The sequence below is a fragment of the Lutjanus erythropterus genome, chromosome 18 (assembly GCF_056507025.1).
Source record: "Lutjanus erythropterus isolate fLutEry1 chromosome 18, fLutEry1.hap2, whole genome shotgun sequence".
Classification (NCBI taxonomy): domain Eukaryota; kingdom Metazoa; phylum Chordata; class Actinopteri; order Lutjaniformes; family Lutjanidae; genus Lutjanus; species Lutjanus erythropterus.
The window spans coordinates 1,944,420-1,961,912 of NC_139334.1; the positions used below are offsets into that span (position 1 = coordinate 1,944,420).

At 38.4% G+C, this 17,493-nt stretch overlaps 1 protein-coding gene across 1 annotated transcript in view; it reads left to right on the forward strand.

The window, feature by feature from the left end:
- Positions 1-17,493, forward strand: part of LOC146310426 (leucine-rich repeat and fibronectin type-III domain-containing protein 2) — a 208,077-nt gene that overhangs the window by 139,609 nt on the left and 50,975 nt on the right. The window contains exon 4 of the mRNA XM_084742277.1: positions 753-842. The gene's annotated coding sequence lies outside the window, so the exon portion shown is untranslated. The remainder of the gene's footprint in view (positions 1-752; positions 843-17,493) is intronic.

Sequence of the window (17,493 nt, forward strand, 5' to 3'; positions counted from 1 at the left end):
AGGAAGATATTATTTTTAAAGATAATTTCATTTTTGTTATTTTATCCTCAAGTTTTAGAAACTCCAAATAAATTTATTTCTAAAATTTCAACCTTTTTTTTTTTAAAGTTTCATGTTTATCTAAACAAGAATAAATTAGCTCAAAAAAACATTATGAGCTGATAAAGCTTAAGAGTTTGAGTTGCACTCAAAACTAAAAAAATCTATATCTATTGTAGTAAGTCTAGAGATAATGAGATAATTGATTTAATTGAAATGAAGGTGAGTAATGGTTAATGTGTTCACATTTTCAATTAAAACAAGGCACCCAAATAATGACAGATCAGGTTCATAGCTCACTGAGCAGTTCTACCTTTCATTTAGTTTTGAGATTAAAGAGATTAAAGACTGAAGTTTATCTAAAGAAAAAAGTAAAAAAAAAAAGTATATTATCTCAACGAAGGACTGTAGGTCAGCAAAACTTTTTTTCAAAGTTTATTTCAAAACCTGCGAGTTTGACTTGGGCTCAAAACTCAAACATTTATTGCAGTAAGCTGCCTTGAAACCTTGAGTTATCTCAACTTTTTTTTTTACAGTGTAGTGAGATTTTTTTAAGCATGTAGCATAATTCAATACCATATTCTCTACGTTGACCTTCTCTTTGAATTTCCTCCAGCATACCTACAGCATGATGATGGGAAATAACTTATTGAAATAATGAATAAGGCTGCAGAAAATGGGCTTTTAACAAATTTATCTTATTTTCTTTCTAGAGGCTGCTCGATCTTCGTGCTCGCTGAGTGTGAATGTGTGGCCTTGAGGTGTTTCTGAGGGACCATATGGCACAATACCACACAATATAGGTAAGACTGGCTTTTTCCCATTTGTTTGTTTTCTTCTGTTTAACACAGACATAGGATGAGGCCTGAAATTACCCCTGAAAAGTCCTTGACCTTTCTTATCAAAGCACATTCAAAGCAACCCCGGGCCGAGGGAGGATTTCACTGTTCAGACTTCAGACTTAACATGATAAAAGTGACAGAAACCTCGGGGGGGAGGTGATAAACCTGAGCCTTTAACACCAGATTTGTGGATTTGGTTGGTGAATTATTCTTCTGCTCTTTATCTTTCACCCCGCAGTGACGCTTAGGGTCTGGAAAATGAAACATTTTGTAGTGTTATCAAGAATTAGTAGCTCAGCAAACATATAAAACTGTCTCGTGAAAACATGACAAATCAGTCAGGTCCGTGTTTTCACTTAAGGCGCTGCCTGTGATTTCAGTTCATTCTCAGCTCATTTTCTTACCACTGTGTGGAACAAAAACACATCAAATGGGCTAATAGCACCTCCCACTTACTTTATTATCTTCCATATAGAGCTCTAAGTATATTTATCTCATCAGTGTACTCTCCTGATGTCTCCATGCTCCGGGCATTGTCTGCACCTACCTGCATCTGTCGTCTGTTTGCTGGAGTAAGTCAATTAAATACACTTTATACGCTGCATTCCTGCACACTTGATCACCTTTCATAATAGTGATATTTGATCTTTTGTGTTAGGAAATCTATGCATATGCTAGCTTGACATTATATTTGTCTGTTTTTATGGTTAATTTTCTTGTGGTGGTTTAATGTTGGGAATAGACATATAAAATATAAAAAAATATAAAACAGGAAACCGGCGATACTGTCTTTAAAATGTCTGGAACATAAGGGAATATATACAGGCCATAAACGTGGCAGTTTGTTCTTGTAGCTGTTAACGAAGGCCAGGCTGCATGGGGAGTTTATATTATGTTCATTATAATGCTGAAATGGCGTTCTGCCTCAGTAGTTATTAATTCCACCAGATAACACAAAAGTGGTCTGGTTTGGTGCCCACATTTTTCACTTTCTCATATAGTTGTCTGAGATATGACCAGTGGACGATGCGTTTCTGTTCCCGGGATAGAAAATGTCTAACTTTCGGAAAAATACCATTTGCTAGTGAATGGGAGTAGGAGTTACACACGATCCAGGATAAAGATCATATGCCAGTTGCAATATGCTAAAGAGACATGCCACCATTTTTACACACAGGTCATTTTAATCATCATTAGTGCTTGCCTGGGAACCTGACAAACCTGCTGAGCTCATGTTATTTCCTCAGGGAGACGGTTTGGGGCCCCTCCCATTCTGACAGATCACCAGCCTTGGATCCATTTGTGCCAGTCACAGGCTGCACAATGATTGGCATTTAAAAAGTCACATGTCACTCATTTTGCTGCTCTGATTGGTTGTTGATCTATGAAACTGTGCCTCATGAACAGGTCCTTCCACCAAAGTACAAAAGACTCATGAAACTAGACAGCGCTGATCAAATGTGAATCGAGATTCTTTTGCCACTTTGCTTGTTTCTCACTCAGAGTGTTTTTCGGAAACATATTTCAGCGCACAGTTTAGCTGTAATCAGAGACAAATTGCAAAGAGGCAGATGTAATTTTGTGCCCTGCTTGGAAACGGACCAAGTCCAGAGGCATTTTGGTCTGAAACTGAAATAAACTGAGCAGTTCCAGACTTTGTGAGTTAGTCTGACAATGCCAGGCTACTACTCAGCTTCAAATTATCACTTTTTTCCTGAGGACTTTAAAAACTTCTGGTACATGTTGGCATGACAGACATAGACTCGAGGCCTCAAGGAATTGTTTGACATTTTGTGAAATAAGCGTATTTGCTTTGAGAGCTAGATGAGAAGATGAACAACACTCTCAAGTCTGTGCACTAATATGAAGGTGGAGTCAACTTAGTTCCCCTCTATTTCCAGTCTTCGTGCTGAACTGTTAGCCTGGTCCTGTTCAGAGATTACAAACTCCACCTATCAGCACAAAAAACAGAACATAAAAAGCCAGGATAGCTGTTTCCCCCTTGTTTCCAGATCTGATGCTAAGCTCAGCGTCTCCTGGTCCCAGGTTTATATTTAATAGACACACATGGCAATCTTTTCATTTCACTCTTGGCAAGAAATAGTGGAAGCACTAGAAGTTGACTGATTGGAAGTGAAGGCAAAAAGATTATTTTTAAGTCTCAATTGAAATGACTCAATGCAGTCAAACAGTTTTCTTCCTCTTTGTGGGGTGGGAGAGTTTTCCTTATCAGAACCAAGAATGCAGGGACAGAGAACAGATTGTAAAGCAAACTTTGCTGTTGGGCTATATAAATAAAACTGATCTGACGTGACTTGATGGAAAAGATTGGTTGACGCTGGAAACAGCAGTTGTCAAAACAATTTCATTGTGATGTCCACTCAGGAGCTTTTTTTCGTTGGTCGTATAGAACAATATTTCTCAGCAGACACTGCTTTGAGTGGGCTTCTGACAACATGACATGCTGAGATACTGGCTGAAAAATAATTTAAAATATTTAAAAAAGTTTACTCATCAACTAGCTCTACATATTCTTTATGTTGTCCAGTACAGAAATGTTGTCATACCATACATGAATGCAGTGACATACACTCACTTAAGGTGCTAATTAGAACTATAAAGGGTTCTTCAGCTTGTCGACTTTTTGTTATGACTTGTTTCTTAATTCTTAATTTTTATTTATCGATTTTTAGGCTGCCAACTGGCCAGGGACTACTGATGGAAACTAGCCTTTTGGCTAATTCTGGCATATTCATTAATGTGTACTGTCCCAGAGAAATAAACAAATTGTCCCCATATGAGGACATTTTACATGTTTATAGAGGTTCCACTTGGGACCCTTTTAAGGGAACCAAACTTAATATATTATACCTAGAACCATCTGTGAAAGGTTCCATTCAGAACCCCGTATGAGACATTCTACAGATAACCTTTCTGTGGTTACACCCAGAACCCCATCTGAGGGTTCTATCCAGAACTTTTCCACCTTCTGAAGGCACCAACAAGAACCCAGCCAGAGGGTTCAACCAAGAACTTTTGATTTTACGGGTTTGTCAAGAGCACACTGGTTGGGTTCTACAGAGAATCTTTTTATATTCCTATAGCTTTATCAAGAACCCTAGTTTAGCAGGTTTCTTTGGATGAAAAGGGTTCTCAATAGTCTTACAAAGAACCATTGGCAAAGCCTCTCTTTAAAAAAGGGTTCTTCAGAAGCAAATGGCTCAACACTTTTGAAACCTTTTTTTCTAAGAGTGTTTGTAGCCTATGAATGTAGTAACAAAATAAATAAAAAGTAATAGAATAACAGTCGGCTGCTAAATGCCACTGATGACAAAGTGTCCTCACTGAAAACTGTCCTCCATTCTTGACACACTTTGAATCTCCTGCATCAGACCAACTTTACATGATGATCAAAAGTGTTTGAATGCTTGTACAGCTTTATGCATTGTCAAGTTTTTGAGGGTATAAAAATGTGAAAATACGAGTAGAAATGAATAAGAATACGAGAAAGAAATGAATACTCCTGGATAGATTTTGTAATTGGAAACAAAATAAAATGTTCTTTTTTTTTTTGGTGTTGTTCACAGCCTTCACCAGCCTGGCCTCAGTCTTTATAAACCCTGTACTGAAGCAATAAAATGTTTCAAGTCAGGCTGTGGGGGATTTATTTTGATCCAAAGTGCGTCTAGCTTAGAGCGTACAGTACTTGAAGAGAATGAAGTGTGTCTGGCTATTGTTGGCACGCAGCTTCAGAGAAAAATGAAGGATATGACAGAGGAAGAAGAGTTTGATTCTGTGTGTTTTCTTGAACCTGAGATGCATTTTTTTGAAACAAGGAAAGCTTGGATTCAGTGCGTCACTGTTGTGTGGTTAGTGTATACGGACATTATTGTATTAAATATGGACTTTAATATAAAGAAGCAGTTCAGAATAGAATGTTTCCCCTAGATGATTCATAAAAGATTCTTTTATGACGTGGAGAGAGAGATGGTGCGTCACATGTCCATTAACATCTGACTTTGGGGAAAAGGCTGTTATGATAAAACAGTTAGATGATCTATTTTTGGAGCACAATGAGTGAAAGCTTGATAAATCATTTCTGACCAACAGTAAGACGATCCGACATGCTCAGACTCAATAAAGAAGTTGCTTTCTTCTCGGGAATATCTCAGGAAATCCATCATGCACCATTTTAATTAGCTCCGCTCTTCATCCCATGATTCCTCAAGTCTGATGTCTTTATGAAAACACTGCACATAACTGTAGATGTTAACTTTCAAATTACTGTCCATGCTTAGTGTGACGGGAACCCGTGTTATACTCTGATAACATCTACAGTAGTTCTTCTGCTTTATTGCATTTTAGTATTTTAGGTATTTAAGATTGACACTGCACAGTTGGAAGAACACCAAACCCTGTTAACAAAAGTACTTTTAAAAGAAAAAAAAAAATGCTAAAATGTTCAACAAATCAGGCTTTGTCCACAGCACTCAGCGCACAGCCTCACAGTCTAACAGCCAATGCATTTAAGAAAATGTATGATTTACAGATGCACAACTGCTCAATCTGGCTTTTTTTTTTTTAATTTAGATAACCAAAGTACAAATACACCACAGTGCCTTGCTGACGCATGGATTGGATCATTTTTCAGATGAACAAGAAAGGGTTAGGGTTAAATTAATGTAAAAATCATCAGTAGCAATCATAGTCATAATAGTGGTAGTCATTGCAGTAGTAGTCTTAGTCATAGTCATATCATACTAATATTATACTCTACTGTATTATAGTATAATCAGCTTGGATAAGATAGTTTAAACTCTCAAAGACTTCCTTGGAATTGGAGAGTCACAGTTTTAGATTCCCAGATTATGAGCTTCAGTGCCCCTGATACAACATATGGTCATGGAACTATATTAACAGAGAAGGCATCAATGCATGACTAAAACCTGCTTGTGGATGTTTTGTAGGGTAAGGGTCTCATCACAGTTTCATACTGCTTCATGTAGATAAGGTCACCAGGCTGGATGATGTGATGCTCGCCATCATCAAGTGAAGCCTTGGCCGCGATTACCTGTGAGTGGAGAGCTTTGACAGAAGAACACAGCACCTTGAAAAAGTTAATGACAGCATCATTCATCAGAGCACGGTCTAAGTGTGAAAGCAGGGGAAGAGGAGTGGTCCGAGTTGACATTGGTCCAACCATTAAAATCTCATGGTGTGATAGTCCTGTCTGTCTGTGGGCAGGGCATCAGCCCATTTTCGGCCTCTTTCCGCACAGTTTGCTCATTCTATCTTTCCACAGTCCTGGCAGATTGAGGATGGGAAAGGGTGTGGAAATGATATTTGGTCCTAAGTGCCTTGTAGAATTCTTGTCAAACAGACAAGGTAAAATGGGGGCTTCTGTCACTCTTGATGCTTTGCGGGATCCCAAGCCTATAGACAATATGTCTGATCAGTATCTTAGCCAGTGTTTTGGTGTCTGCTTTACTGGATGTAGAGGTTTCAGTCCATTTTGAAGATATAAACAATCACAACATATTCATAGCCACAGAATTTTGGCATTTGTATAAAGTCTTTGCATATTTATGGGGGGATGATGGGCTGCTTGGATTGTCTTTTCAGTTTTCCTGGATTATGCTGTTGACATGTTACACATCTTTAGCAAATTTGTTCACAAATTCTTGATGTACCAGGAGGAAACCAATGTGTGTTCATTTCAGCAGCCACCCCCCCCTTTTTGCAGTGCACAAGCAAAGAAGCAGGGATTGTGGGGCTCCTGCTCAGGCGATGTAGGAGCTCCACAACCCGTCAGTGAGAGCACAACCTGTTGACAAGCAGGTAGACCACTCAGAGGTGTCGGTGGCAGCGTGCAAAGCAGCCACATCATGGAGAGGGTGTGCGGGCTACACAGCGGGAGTGATAGATACATACATTTTGACAACAGAATTAGAAGGAAAAGCAACCGTCTTGGCTGCAATGTCAGCCTCTGCGTTTCCCTGGGAGACATCATCCGAACCACCGGTGTGCATCCTTGCATTTCAGTTTCAAACTTCCTAGGACATAAACAGCCTCCAAAATATTAGAAATCAATTTGTTTTTCCTTAACTTGCGTACCAGAAGAAGCAAGAGGACAATGGGGCTCTCATAATGTACCAAAATAACGCCCAACCCTAAAGGTGTATCCAGAATCAGTGTTAATAGTGGCATGATTATTTTAAGCAGGGGACAATGAAGAAAGGGAAGCTAGAGTAATGAGTCAGATATTTCAGAAATGGGCTGCTCAGATAGCTGATCATAGACTGCTGTGATGTGGTCTGGTCTCCAAGTTTACATTGATCTATGTAGATTTGTCATTGGTCTTTTTTTATACACTGTGATCTGAAATTCTGACAACTTTTTGGTTGCTTTAGTTTTTCTCAACTTTCAACTGTCTTTAATCGAAGTTCTTATCAGTCTTTGCAACCATCACAGTACTAACATTCCTCTTTTTCAAAGATGTCCTTCAAAGTGGCCAACAAGCAAGCCTTGTTCCTTTCCCCTTCAAACAAACAAAGCCACATATCTCAACCAATTTATCTTCTTTTTCGACTTTCTGTTCTTTTTCTTGTGACACCTTTTTCAATCCTTTTCATACACCTTTGTCAACCGAGGCTTTTAGTGGAAAAGTGGAAACACTTCTGTCTCTTGTGTCCATTTAAACCATATTGGCAAATCCACAACAAAATTGCTTTTGACACTCGCAAACATACACCACGTTCAGGTTCTTCTGTCAGGAAGCCACTGTTATTGTTTCTAAGGTGGGTAAAAGCCAAAGAAGACAATGTAAAGAGGAAAGTAAAAGTGCTAAAAAAAACCATATGAACAATAATAAAAGTTAAATAAAAAGAACAAAAGTTTAAAAACTAAAAATGAATAGGATGAATGATTCCCACATCGCTAAAGAAAATAAGACATAAATAAAATTTAAATGAAATAAAAAATAAATTAACAATGCAATGAGCTTGTAAAATGTGTGCAAGCTCGGACCAGAAGAAAATTAACAACCTGTCAGAGAAATTCTCTTGCAAATTGCTAGTTGGGTCTGGAATATCTTGATGATTCCAATTCCAAGATGATAATCCTCTTCAGATACACAACACTCTGGACTACAGTCCACTGGGAATCTGCAAACCTCCAGTTTCAATGCAGGCGTTACAATGTAATAACTTTTGTTTGGAGGAAAATTCAAACATCATTCGAATCGTGGGGCTGAAGATGGAGGGTGTTGCATGCTATACAAATTGAAAAGCCCCTTGAGGCAAATTGGATGTGATATCTGGCTATATAAAATTGACTTGAATTCAACTATGCAATAATACAAATGAGACAGACTGGTTGCTTCTCCAACATTATTATACTACCTAGTGTACAACTTCAAAGGCATTCAGATATACTGTAATGACTTCATACAGGGGAAAGACTCTCAGGCACAAATACACACATCACAAGGATTTGGGAAGGGAAATTAAGTGCTGTATAATTAGAACAACTGGTGGGAATTGAGCCACACTGAGGGGAATGTCTTGTCACACACAGGCACACACTAAGGCTCTCTATTAACAAAAAAACAACCCTGATACACAATAAAACTGTGGACTCAAACCACAGGTCGCATAATACTCTTTGGGATTTCAGTTCATTCAATTTGAGTAGCGTGGTTGTCTCTCTCAGCAGGAGATAATTCTACCGCTTACTGGCTCTTTATTTATTTAACATCCTGCCTACAGACGTTTGTATCAAAACTCACCAGAACAGCCTCCAACTGCAACAAAGGTTGTCTTTTAAAAAATAATTACAATTTGCTTCTATTCTTAACTTGAATATCAGCAAAGTTAGAAATTTTACAAGAGGCTTTCTTACCCTTTAAATCGGTGCCAATTGCTAATGTTCGAATCACTCCATGCGGTTGACAGATTTCCTTTACCCTAAGGTTAGCAAGCTGCCAACATCGCCATGCTGTGAAGGGAAAATAAATTATTTCAGGTCCAGTTTTGTGGCTGTGGTAGATGACTTTTATTCACTGTGCAGTGAAGACAGAAGTTCACAACAAAGCTGTAGAATTTTCTGATTTTCTGGTCAGGATTATGTACAGCATTACAGGCTAAATTAAAGGTGTGGGCTGGGCTACACAAAAAGTTTTTACTTCTACATAAACTTCTGTTCAACCAGGTCAGGCACAAATACACACATCACTAGGATTTAGGAAGAAAAATTAAGCGTTGTATTATTAGAACAACTTGTGGGAATTGAACCACACCAATGGGAATGCCTTGTCACATAAACACACACGCTAACACTCTCTCTTAATAAAAAAAAAAACCAAAAAAAAAAAACAACAACAACCCTGATATACAATAAACTGTGGATTCATATAGCTCTACAATAACTGATAAAAGTCACAAACTGGTTACTTGCCCTTAATTATTACCTTCCTATAAGCTTTACCACATTGCAAAGGCTGTCAAGCAAAATTTTAAGAAGACAGGAAAACATTTGCTGCACAGATCACAGTATAAACTGCTAGTGCACCCATAAACACTACAAATATATTATAATATACAACAAATCAGAATTCAGGCCTAATTTATCAAAACTCACCAGAACCACCTGCAGCACAACCACTAATAATTTGCTGCTATTCCTGATTTGAAATTAAATCATGTTATAACTCTATGGGTGATCCGGATTTGAGACAGCGTGATGTGAATATCAGTGAAGTTAGGAATTTACAAGAGGCTAAATTCAGAATCACTCCATCCATTTGACACATGTCCTTTAGCCCAAGCTTCCGACCAAGCCACACTGGAGAGGAAATAACGTTTCTTTCAGGTTCAATTCTGTGGTCTGCTCAGATGAGTTTTATTCACTGTGCAGCAGACACATAATTGCACAACAGAGCTTTAGGATTTTCTGACCAGAGTGAGTTTCCGGTCAAGAAAATTTACGGGACACAGGATACACTGAAGGTGTGAGGACTTTCCTCATAAAACAAAAGTTTTCACTCACAGGGATCTGTTAATCACTGTCATACTAAGGCCGGTACTTAAATAAAGATTTAAGACAATGTAAGGAAAGACTTAATGCCTACCAAAACCTCAGTTAAACCAGGTCAGGCCCAAATACACACATTCGTATCTCAAGGATTTGGGAAGTGAAATTAATTGTTGTATAATTGTAACTCTGTATTAATTATAACTAGTAATTGGAATGCAACCACACACAGGGGAATGCCTTGTCACATACACTCGCACACTAACGCTGTAGTCACAAAAAACAACCCTGATACACAATTAAACTGGACTTAAGCCACAGCTTACACAATACCCTAGGGTTGCCTCTCTCTAATAATTTGCTGATTTTCACATCATTCCATCTCCAGTCTGGATCATAGACTAGGTACTTTATTTAATTTCAAAGTGAGGAATTTAAAAAAAGACTTCCTTACTTTGTCAATATTCAGAATCAGTCCTTTCAGTCAACAGATGCGCTTTAGCCAGAGGTTGGCGAGCTGCCGACAACGGCAAGTTGAGGAAAGAAGAACATGTGACCTTGACATAGACCAGTGGTTCCCAAACGTTTGCTGGCATGCCCCGCTTTCGGGTGCCAAAAAAAAGGTTTGCGTCCCATTAACAATAATTAACAATAATTGGGGATGGAAAAAAGGATTGCCAGAGGGGGCTTCCCCCTGGTTTGGAAACCGCTGACCAAGACAAAATCGTTTTCAGTACATCCTAAACCTTTAACCACTGCTAAACTAGTGACAATGACTGATATGACAATATTGTGCTGAAAGCTTTAAGAAACCCTCTTTTCCTACAAGAAAGAAGAGCAGATCTCATGTTCTTGTGTTAAGAGCTTGAGTGAAGACATGACTTGCCCTGTTTTGCAGAAAGGCAGAGGGAAATAACTTTCTTGTCTCCGTCCAAAGCTGAAAATACACCTACCCACACCTGTACAGACCATCTTTTTTCTTCTTGTTCATTAGCTAATTGCACAAAAATGAAGAGGTAAACAGTCTGTGTGTTCACACCAAGTTTGTTACAGAAGATTAAAACTCCACTCAGTATTTGTGTTTCACAGGCGAGCTGCCATGTGCGTGATCAGGAAGAGAGAAGCAGGTGTGATGAAAGGAGAGAGGGCTGGTGGTGGTGGTGGTGGAGGTGGGCTGATCAGGAAATGGTGTAGGGAAATCTAATTTATTTTTCATACGCTGCTGAGATGGAATGTCATATATCATGCTATGCAGCAATTTTGTGCCAGTCCCAGGCTCACAAAAGATGAAAGAATAGTGATCAAAGATACAGAGGGAGAGAAGTCAGCCGCTGGAGCTGCAATGGGATCCACTTCGACTGAGAACAATATAAACTGTGTTGAAACAGTCATCCAGTATACTGTCACTGCTGCTTTCAGCACGGGACAAGTCACTTCAAACATTTTACACAGGAGGGAACACATTCTTTTTTTGCCATCTGTACACTCTTGGAAGTGATTTTAAACAGGTTGGGGACTGAATGGACACAGTTTGAATCCCAGGACTGACTGTTAATGTACAGGAAGATACAATATCTAGTCCATATCAACTGGGCCAGATTTTAAAACCAAGAAATTTTGCTGGGCCAGACATTTTCAGTGGCCAGTAAGAGGCAGGTAGTGACAAATTTTAGACAGGACATCAGCTTCCCTCAGTTCTTCTAACAGCATTTCAAACACATCTGCAGCTAGAATTTCAACACTTTGAATGTTTGAAGTGTCTGACAGGTGTATGTTTTTAATGGCAGATGTGACACATCTTGTTGTCATTTATGAACTCATCCATGATGGCCAACATGCAGTCTTTCATGGTTTTCTGAGTCTGTGAATGGCCTTTTTTTTGTCTTTGCCAGGATCCAGGACACACAGAGGGAAGCTGCTGTAGCTCTCTCTTGGGCCGTGCATGACCGCACCATCATAGTACAGCTCTGGTTGTAAGATGCAATCAAACTGCACTTTTGCAGCCCTCTCCTGTGATCCCCCAAAAAAGTTTGTCCAGAAAGTCTGTTGTCCAGGCAGGGTTAAACCAACGGTTTTCATTGTCAATTCTATGTTTCAGGGTCATGTTTTTAGAGGTCATATTATAGGACTAATATGTTCCCACTAGTAGACACACATTTTCTCAACAACACGCTGCATTGTGGGTTGAGTGTTGCTAGCCTACGCAGAGTTGTGTTTTCAGTATCTGAACTACTTTTGGAATTTCTGTAGAAATATCAGTGGGTGCGCAGAACATGTTTCTCCCGGGTTTTGTCAGATTTTTTGATTGGGCAATGGGCTGGTCCACTCGGGCATTGCTTCTGGGTCATGTGTGGCCCACGGGCCACCATTTGAATGGGCCTGATCTACAAAAGTACCAGCAATTTGTGAAGTTATTAAACCTCCACTCATTATGAAGTGAGATTTCATCCTATTTTCATTATAGGCATGACCAATACAAGTTCAGATATTTTCCTCAGCAGCTGGTGGAGACCAAAAACGGAGCTAAAAGAAAGTCTGTATTGGAGTTTGTTCGCCAGATCACCAGAAACACAACTGACATCGCTGCTCTGTAACTGCTGGACTCGTAAATAAGAATCAGAATCAGAAATACTTTATTGATCCCCAGGGGTGAAATTGTTAGCATTACAGTTGCTCTTATTCATGAATACAATAGAATAGATTAGAAGTAAATGTATATAAACATATGGTGAGTATGTGGTGATAAAATATGTAAAAATAAAAATGTGTGCATTATACATTAAACCATATACAACAATAAGAGAAATAAGAGGTGTAAAATATGTTAATTACAAAAATATACAAAAATATATACAGCAGTGGTACATAATAGTGTAAAACAACAATAATGCTGAACATGGTGGGCAAGTGTGTACAGGTCGATTTAAATTAAGCTGCTGTTCACTAACAAGTTTGCCATATCAACTTAAAAGGTGATGATATGTAAATGTAGTCTTCACAACTTCTTTCCACTGCACCCAAGTGACCAGAGAAAAAACAGCTCTCAGGTTTTTCTAAATGAGACCTTAACCAGAGCAGCAACAGATCAGAAAAACTAAAGATCATTTAAATATTTTTGGAAGGTAATGATGAACAATGTTTTCTGTCATGGCTCAGAGAAACATCGAGCTAGAAGCCAGAAGCATGAGTCATAGGCGGGTTAAGATAAAAGTTCATGTTTGTTTCTGCCTGCCGTTTGATTCGAGCGAACACTGGAAAGCTGAGGCAGATGCAAACTAGACAATCTGGGAATGAGAGGAGATGTGTCATCACAAACTCAATTTCCTGCGTTCTGGTGAATATTTATGCACAACAAAATTCAGATTCAATGTGGCGATTCAAAATAATGGAATGTAGTGCAGTTAGGCTCTAAAGCAATCTGTATTATTTTCAAACTTGTATTCTGCAGATCAACTTCTAACATCTATTATTTAATACTGTTTGTGTGAATTTATGGGATGTATAAATTTCGAATATATTCCAAAATGTCAAAAATGTTCTTTCTAATCATGAATTAGCTCATCTGCTGCTAACTTATCGAGCTAGCAAGCTTCAATTATGGGCAGGCACTATAATATTAGTTAGCAAACAACACTCGTAAAAGTAAAATTGAAAAACACCACCCAGTGGTTCTTAATTTACTTGGCTTTGAGTCTTTTTTAGGGAAAAAAAAAGAAATCCAAATATCGGATCTCTTCTCCCATCAGCCATGCTGCTTCTTCTTTCTGTTTCATGTCAGATTGCAAACATCGCTTTTGAGGTTGCACGCTGCTGTTATCTACTTTACTGGAGGCATTGTTGCAGCTATGAGTTGTGTGCCAGCGGTTAATAAAAATACATAAAAAGTCTGCTGCTTTCTTGTTTTAAATTGGGTGGTGAGGGGGCAGATGCATGTTTTAAATATTGAGGTGGACATGTCCCCTGTGTCCCCTCTGAAATCTGCGCCTATGGGTTTAAGAGACTGTGTGATTTTGTTTGACAGTACAGGTTTAACCTTAAACTGCATCTAAAGTAATGGCTAAAAATAACAGCCATGTTGGGTTTATGACGTGTTCTGTTAAATGTAAGTATTTTAGACCAGTAAACGAAGCTAAAATATGAACTCAAAATGATTTCAGAACACAAGCACACTCACAATTAGAAAATTCACAAACACCTGAACACATTTTCTTTTATTTTTTTCTACTTTGGTGGATCTATCCACACCTAGCTTAAATAAGTGTGACTGTGTGGAGACAATGATTAAAACAGACATTCTCACAAAAAGCAACATTTTCTGCCTCATTTGTCTTCCATCAACCGCGCACATTCCCTCTATCACAAACCAAACCACCTCTTAGACATAATTTGTTGTTTCTGCTGTTATTTTTTTATTTTTATGGGTTTTTTTTACATTAGTCATTAAACCATAGATGCTTTTGAGATTCACCAGAAGCTTTTAAAGCCATAAAGATATTATTGAGTTGGCTGTGAATGTTAATAGACAGACACATCATAGTTTTTATGCCTCCCTGGCGGGCTTCAATTGTTGTACCACATGTGTTTTCTTATAAAAAAGGCTCTGTAAAAGGATCTCATATCCACTACAGTTCTTCTTGAGCGTACTGTTGCTCAAACACAATGTGGACCGCTGCTTTTACAAGGCCGAAAGACTAGAAAAGCATCCATCATTCATATTAATATACCGAACAAGTCAGAGCTTTCCCTTTCAATTACTGTTTGATTTATTTCTTTATTCACACTGCTTGCCATTGATTGGCTGCAGCAACATGGCCTCACTCCAACCTTTTTTCCCTTTTTTGTGTTGCGTTAAGGTTAGAGAATTTCCATCGTCGTGTTACACACCAGAGATCAACCAATTACTGTATCTATATCAAGCTTTGAAGCTCTTTCTACTTCACTGGCTCCATGGAAAATGTTCTGATCTGTACCATGTTCCGCATTATGATTTCTTGAGGAGATATGAGGCTACATATAGTGGGGTGTGCAGCATATTCACTGCTAAAATGTCCTTCTTAGCGGGCCATTTGTTCATGAACATTTTTTTTTTCTCTCTCTTATATAATTTGCTAGTGGGTGTGCGCCATTATCTTCAAACAAGAGAAGTTGATTTGCATTGGGAACAAGCAAACTTACCCCACTGGCTGATACATCCGCTGAAGATTGTAACAGTCAGCACAAGATTAATTTTGTAATAAGTGGGATTTTATTTTTATTTCTATTTTATTTCTGTGCAGTACAACATACAATTATAGATGTAATTATCGAGATGCAACACTCAGCAAACCCACACAGCACTTGTCTTGTGCTTTATGAAGATGAATACAAACTAAATTGGTGAGGACTGTGGGTGGGTGTAACACTTGTTTTTGCCTTCTCACTCATTACTATATTAATTTGGCCTACTCTGTTGAATTCAACATTATCCGTGTCTGTGTGCTACAAAAACAGAAAAAAATCGGAGGTCTCGGCAACGGCAGGAAGGATGTAATGAGCACAAAGATGATTGCTTTATCATTTGGACAAAGTTTAGATTGGTGTTTTAAAGTGTTATCACATGAATCCAGTTCAATGTAAACACTGTAATTAATTAAAAATGACTTCTGGTGGCATTTCAGCTTCATTCCACGATCACTGCGCCTCATACAAGAACAGTTTTGTATCAACAAACGCTCTTAACTTCAGATGAATGTGCAAATGATCTGCTTGTGTGTATTTGACTGCACATGCATAATTGCCCCAATAATAACATATGACGCTACACTTCCTGCTCTATATGTCAGGAAGTGTTCATTCATGAAAATGGCATCAGAGAGTAAACAGAGGAACTTGACGAGTTCAGAGTTTTGTTTTGGTTTCAGAGATCCATAAAAGAAAATCTGTCATTTTTAACAGCATCAACAGTGGAATTAAAAGAGCTGCTAAAGCAAAGACACAGGAGAAGCGAATACTGTTAATGTTAACTGAGGATCAGGCTGTCACTGAAATAAAGAAGAAACATCTTGATATGAAAGTGACTTCAGAAAAAAAAAAAAACACGACTCGCCACTGCAAGGCGATCGATGTCTGCAGCGGGAGGAGGGGAGTCGAGGGGAAGTTTTCATCATAGGGACAGATGACAGAGTGAGGATGAACAGCAACTTCATAAACCTGCATGTGAAGATATACAGCCAATACACCTGGCAGGAGGTAATAATACATGATTAAATTAATGATGATAGGCTAGTCAATTTACAATTATATTATAATTTGAAATGCAGTCCAACAGGATAATATCGACATAATTATGAAGCGTAATTTATTTTTCAAACTGAATAAGTCTTCAAGTTAATGAAATATACAGTAATTAGTGAAAAACTTCAATTTGGATGACAGCAGACCGACTGCACAGGGCTCATATGACAGAAAAGAAAATTCAAAACATGGGAAAACTGGTGAATGTGACAAGTTCTCCTAAATCACTAATAAACACCACGTAAGAACAAAGCCATTCATACAAGTGGTTCTTGCATGAGGCCCAAAATGTCTGAAAAAAACAAGGATAAGGCTACTTAACCTGTGAAAAAAGTTTTATTAAAGTGACACGACTTGCATGGCTGAACTTTAACATTTTTGACCCATACTAAAAATCCCACGTTTATGCAAACTTTAGCCTTTTAAGTTTGTTTAAAAGTATTTCATGGTTTTCAGTATCAAAGGCTTCCTTCAAGTCTAAAAATACTGCTCCCACATTTTACCATCCATTTACTCTTCTTTTAGCGCAGTGACCCAAGAGGTCGCCAAATGAAATGGAGCTTAAATGAAGCAAAATAGTCAGACAAACAACCCAAAATACATTCCCACTTTAACCATTAAAACACGAGCGGGCTTTAATCCAAATAAGTGGTCGAAGCAAATGTTTTAAACCTCACACGTTACACTATTTTGTGTAGATGTGCTATAGTCTGTTGTATTTGACTAAAAGCAATTTGAACTGTTGTCTGTCTTTGGCCGCTCATCACTACTTTGCTTAGAGAGCGATGAAGGCCATTGTGTTCATTGCTTTGATTCTCATAACCTACATATTTCTCACAATTTCATACAAACATCATTACTAAGTTAGTTATCACTCTTTATAGCAACAGTTACCTTGACGTATCTCCTGGGATAAAAGAAATTCTTTGACCATCCGGGCAATATAGGTTCAGGTTCATTCTCCTTTTACCTCAGTTTTGGTCTCCACCAACTCCTATCTTTGATGCCTGGCTGCTGATTGCTCTGCTCATCAGCTGTTAACTTTGTCCTTTTTTCATACCAGGCAGGAAGTGCACAGTGGGTTCATCAGATCTTTTCTGCTATAAATGCTGAAGGCCAAAAAAATCCAAAACAATCCTTACAGCCGAGAGGAATTGCAGAGTCGGGTGATAATTTTCTGTGTGTTTGTTACCACGGGCAACCACTTTCACATTACACAAAGTCTTGTGAGCTATTGTTAATATGATGATGTTAATTAGCACAGTTTTAAGTAGTGCCTTTGAAAATCAAGAGCCGCAGTAGTGAAACC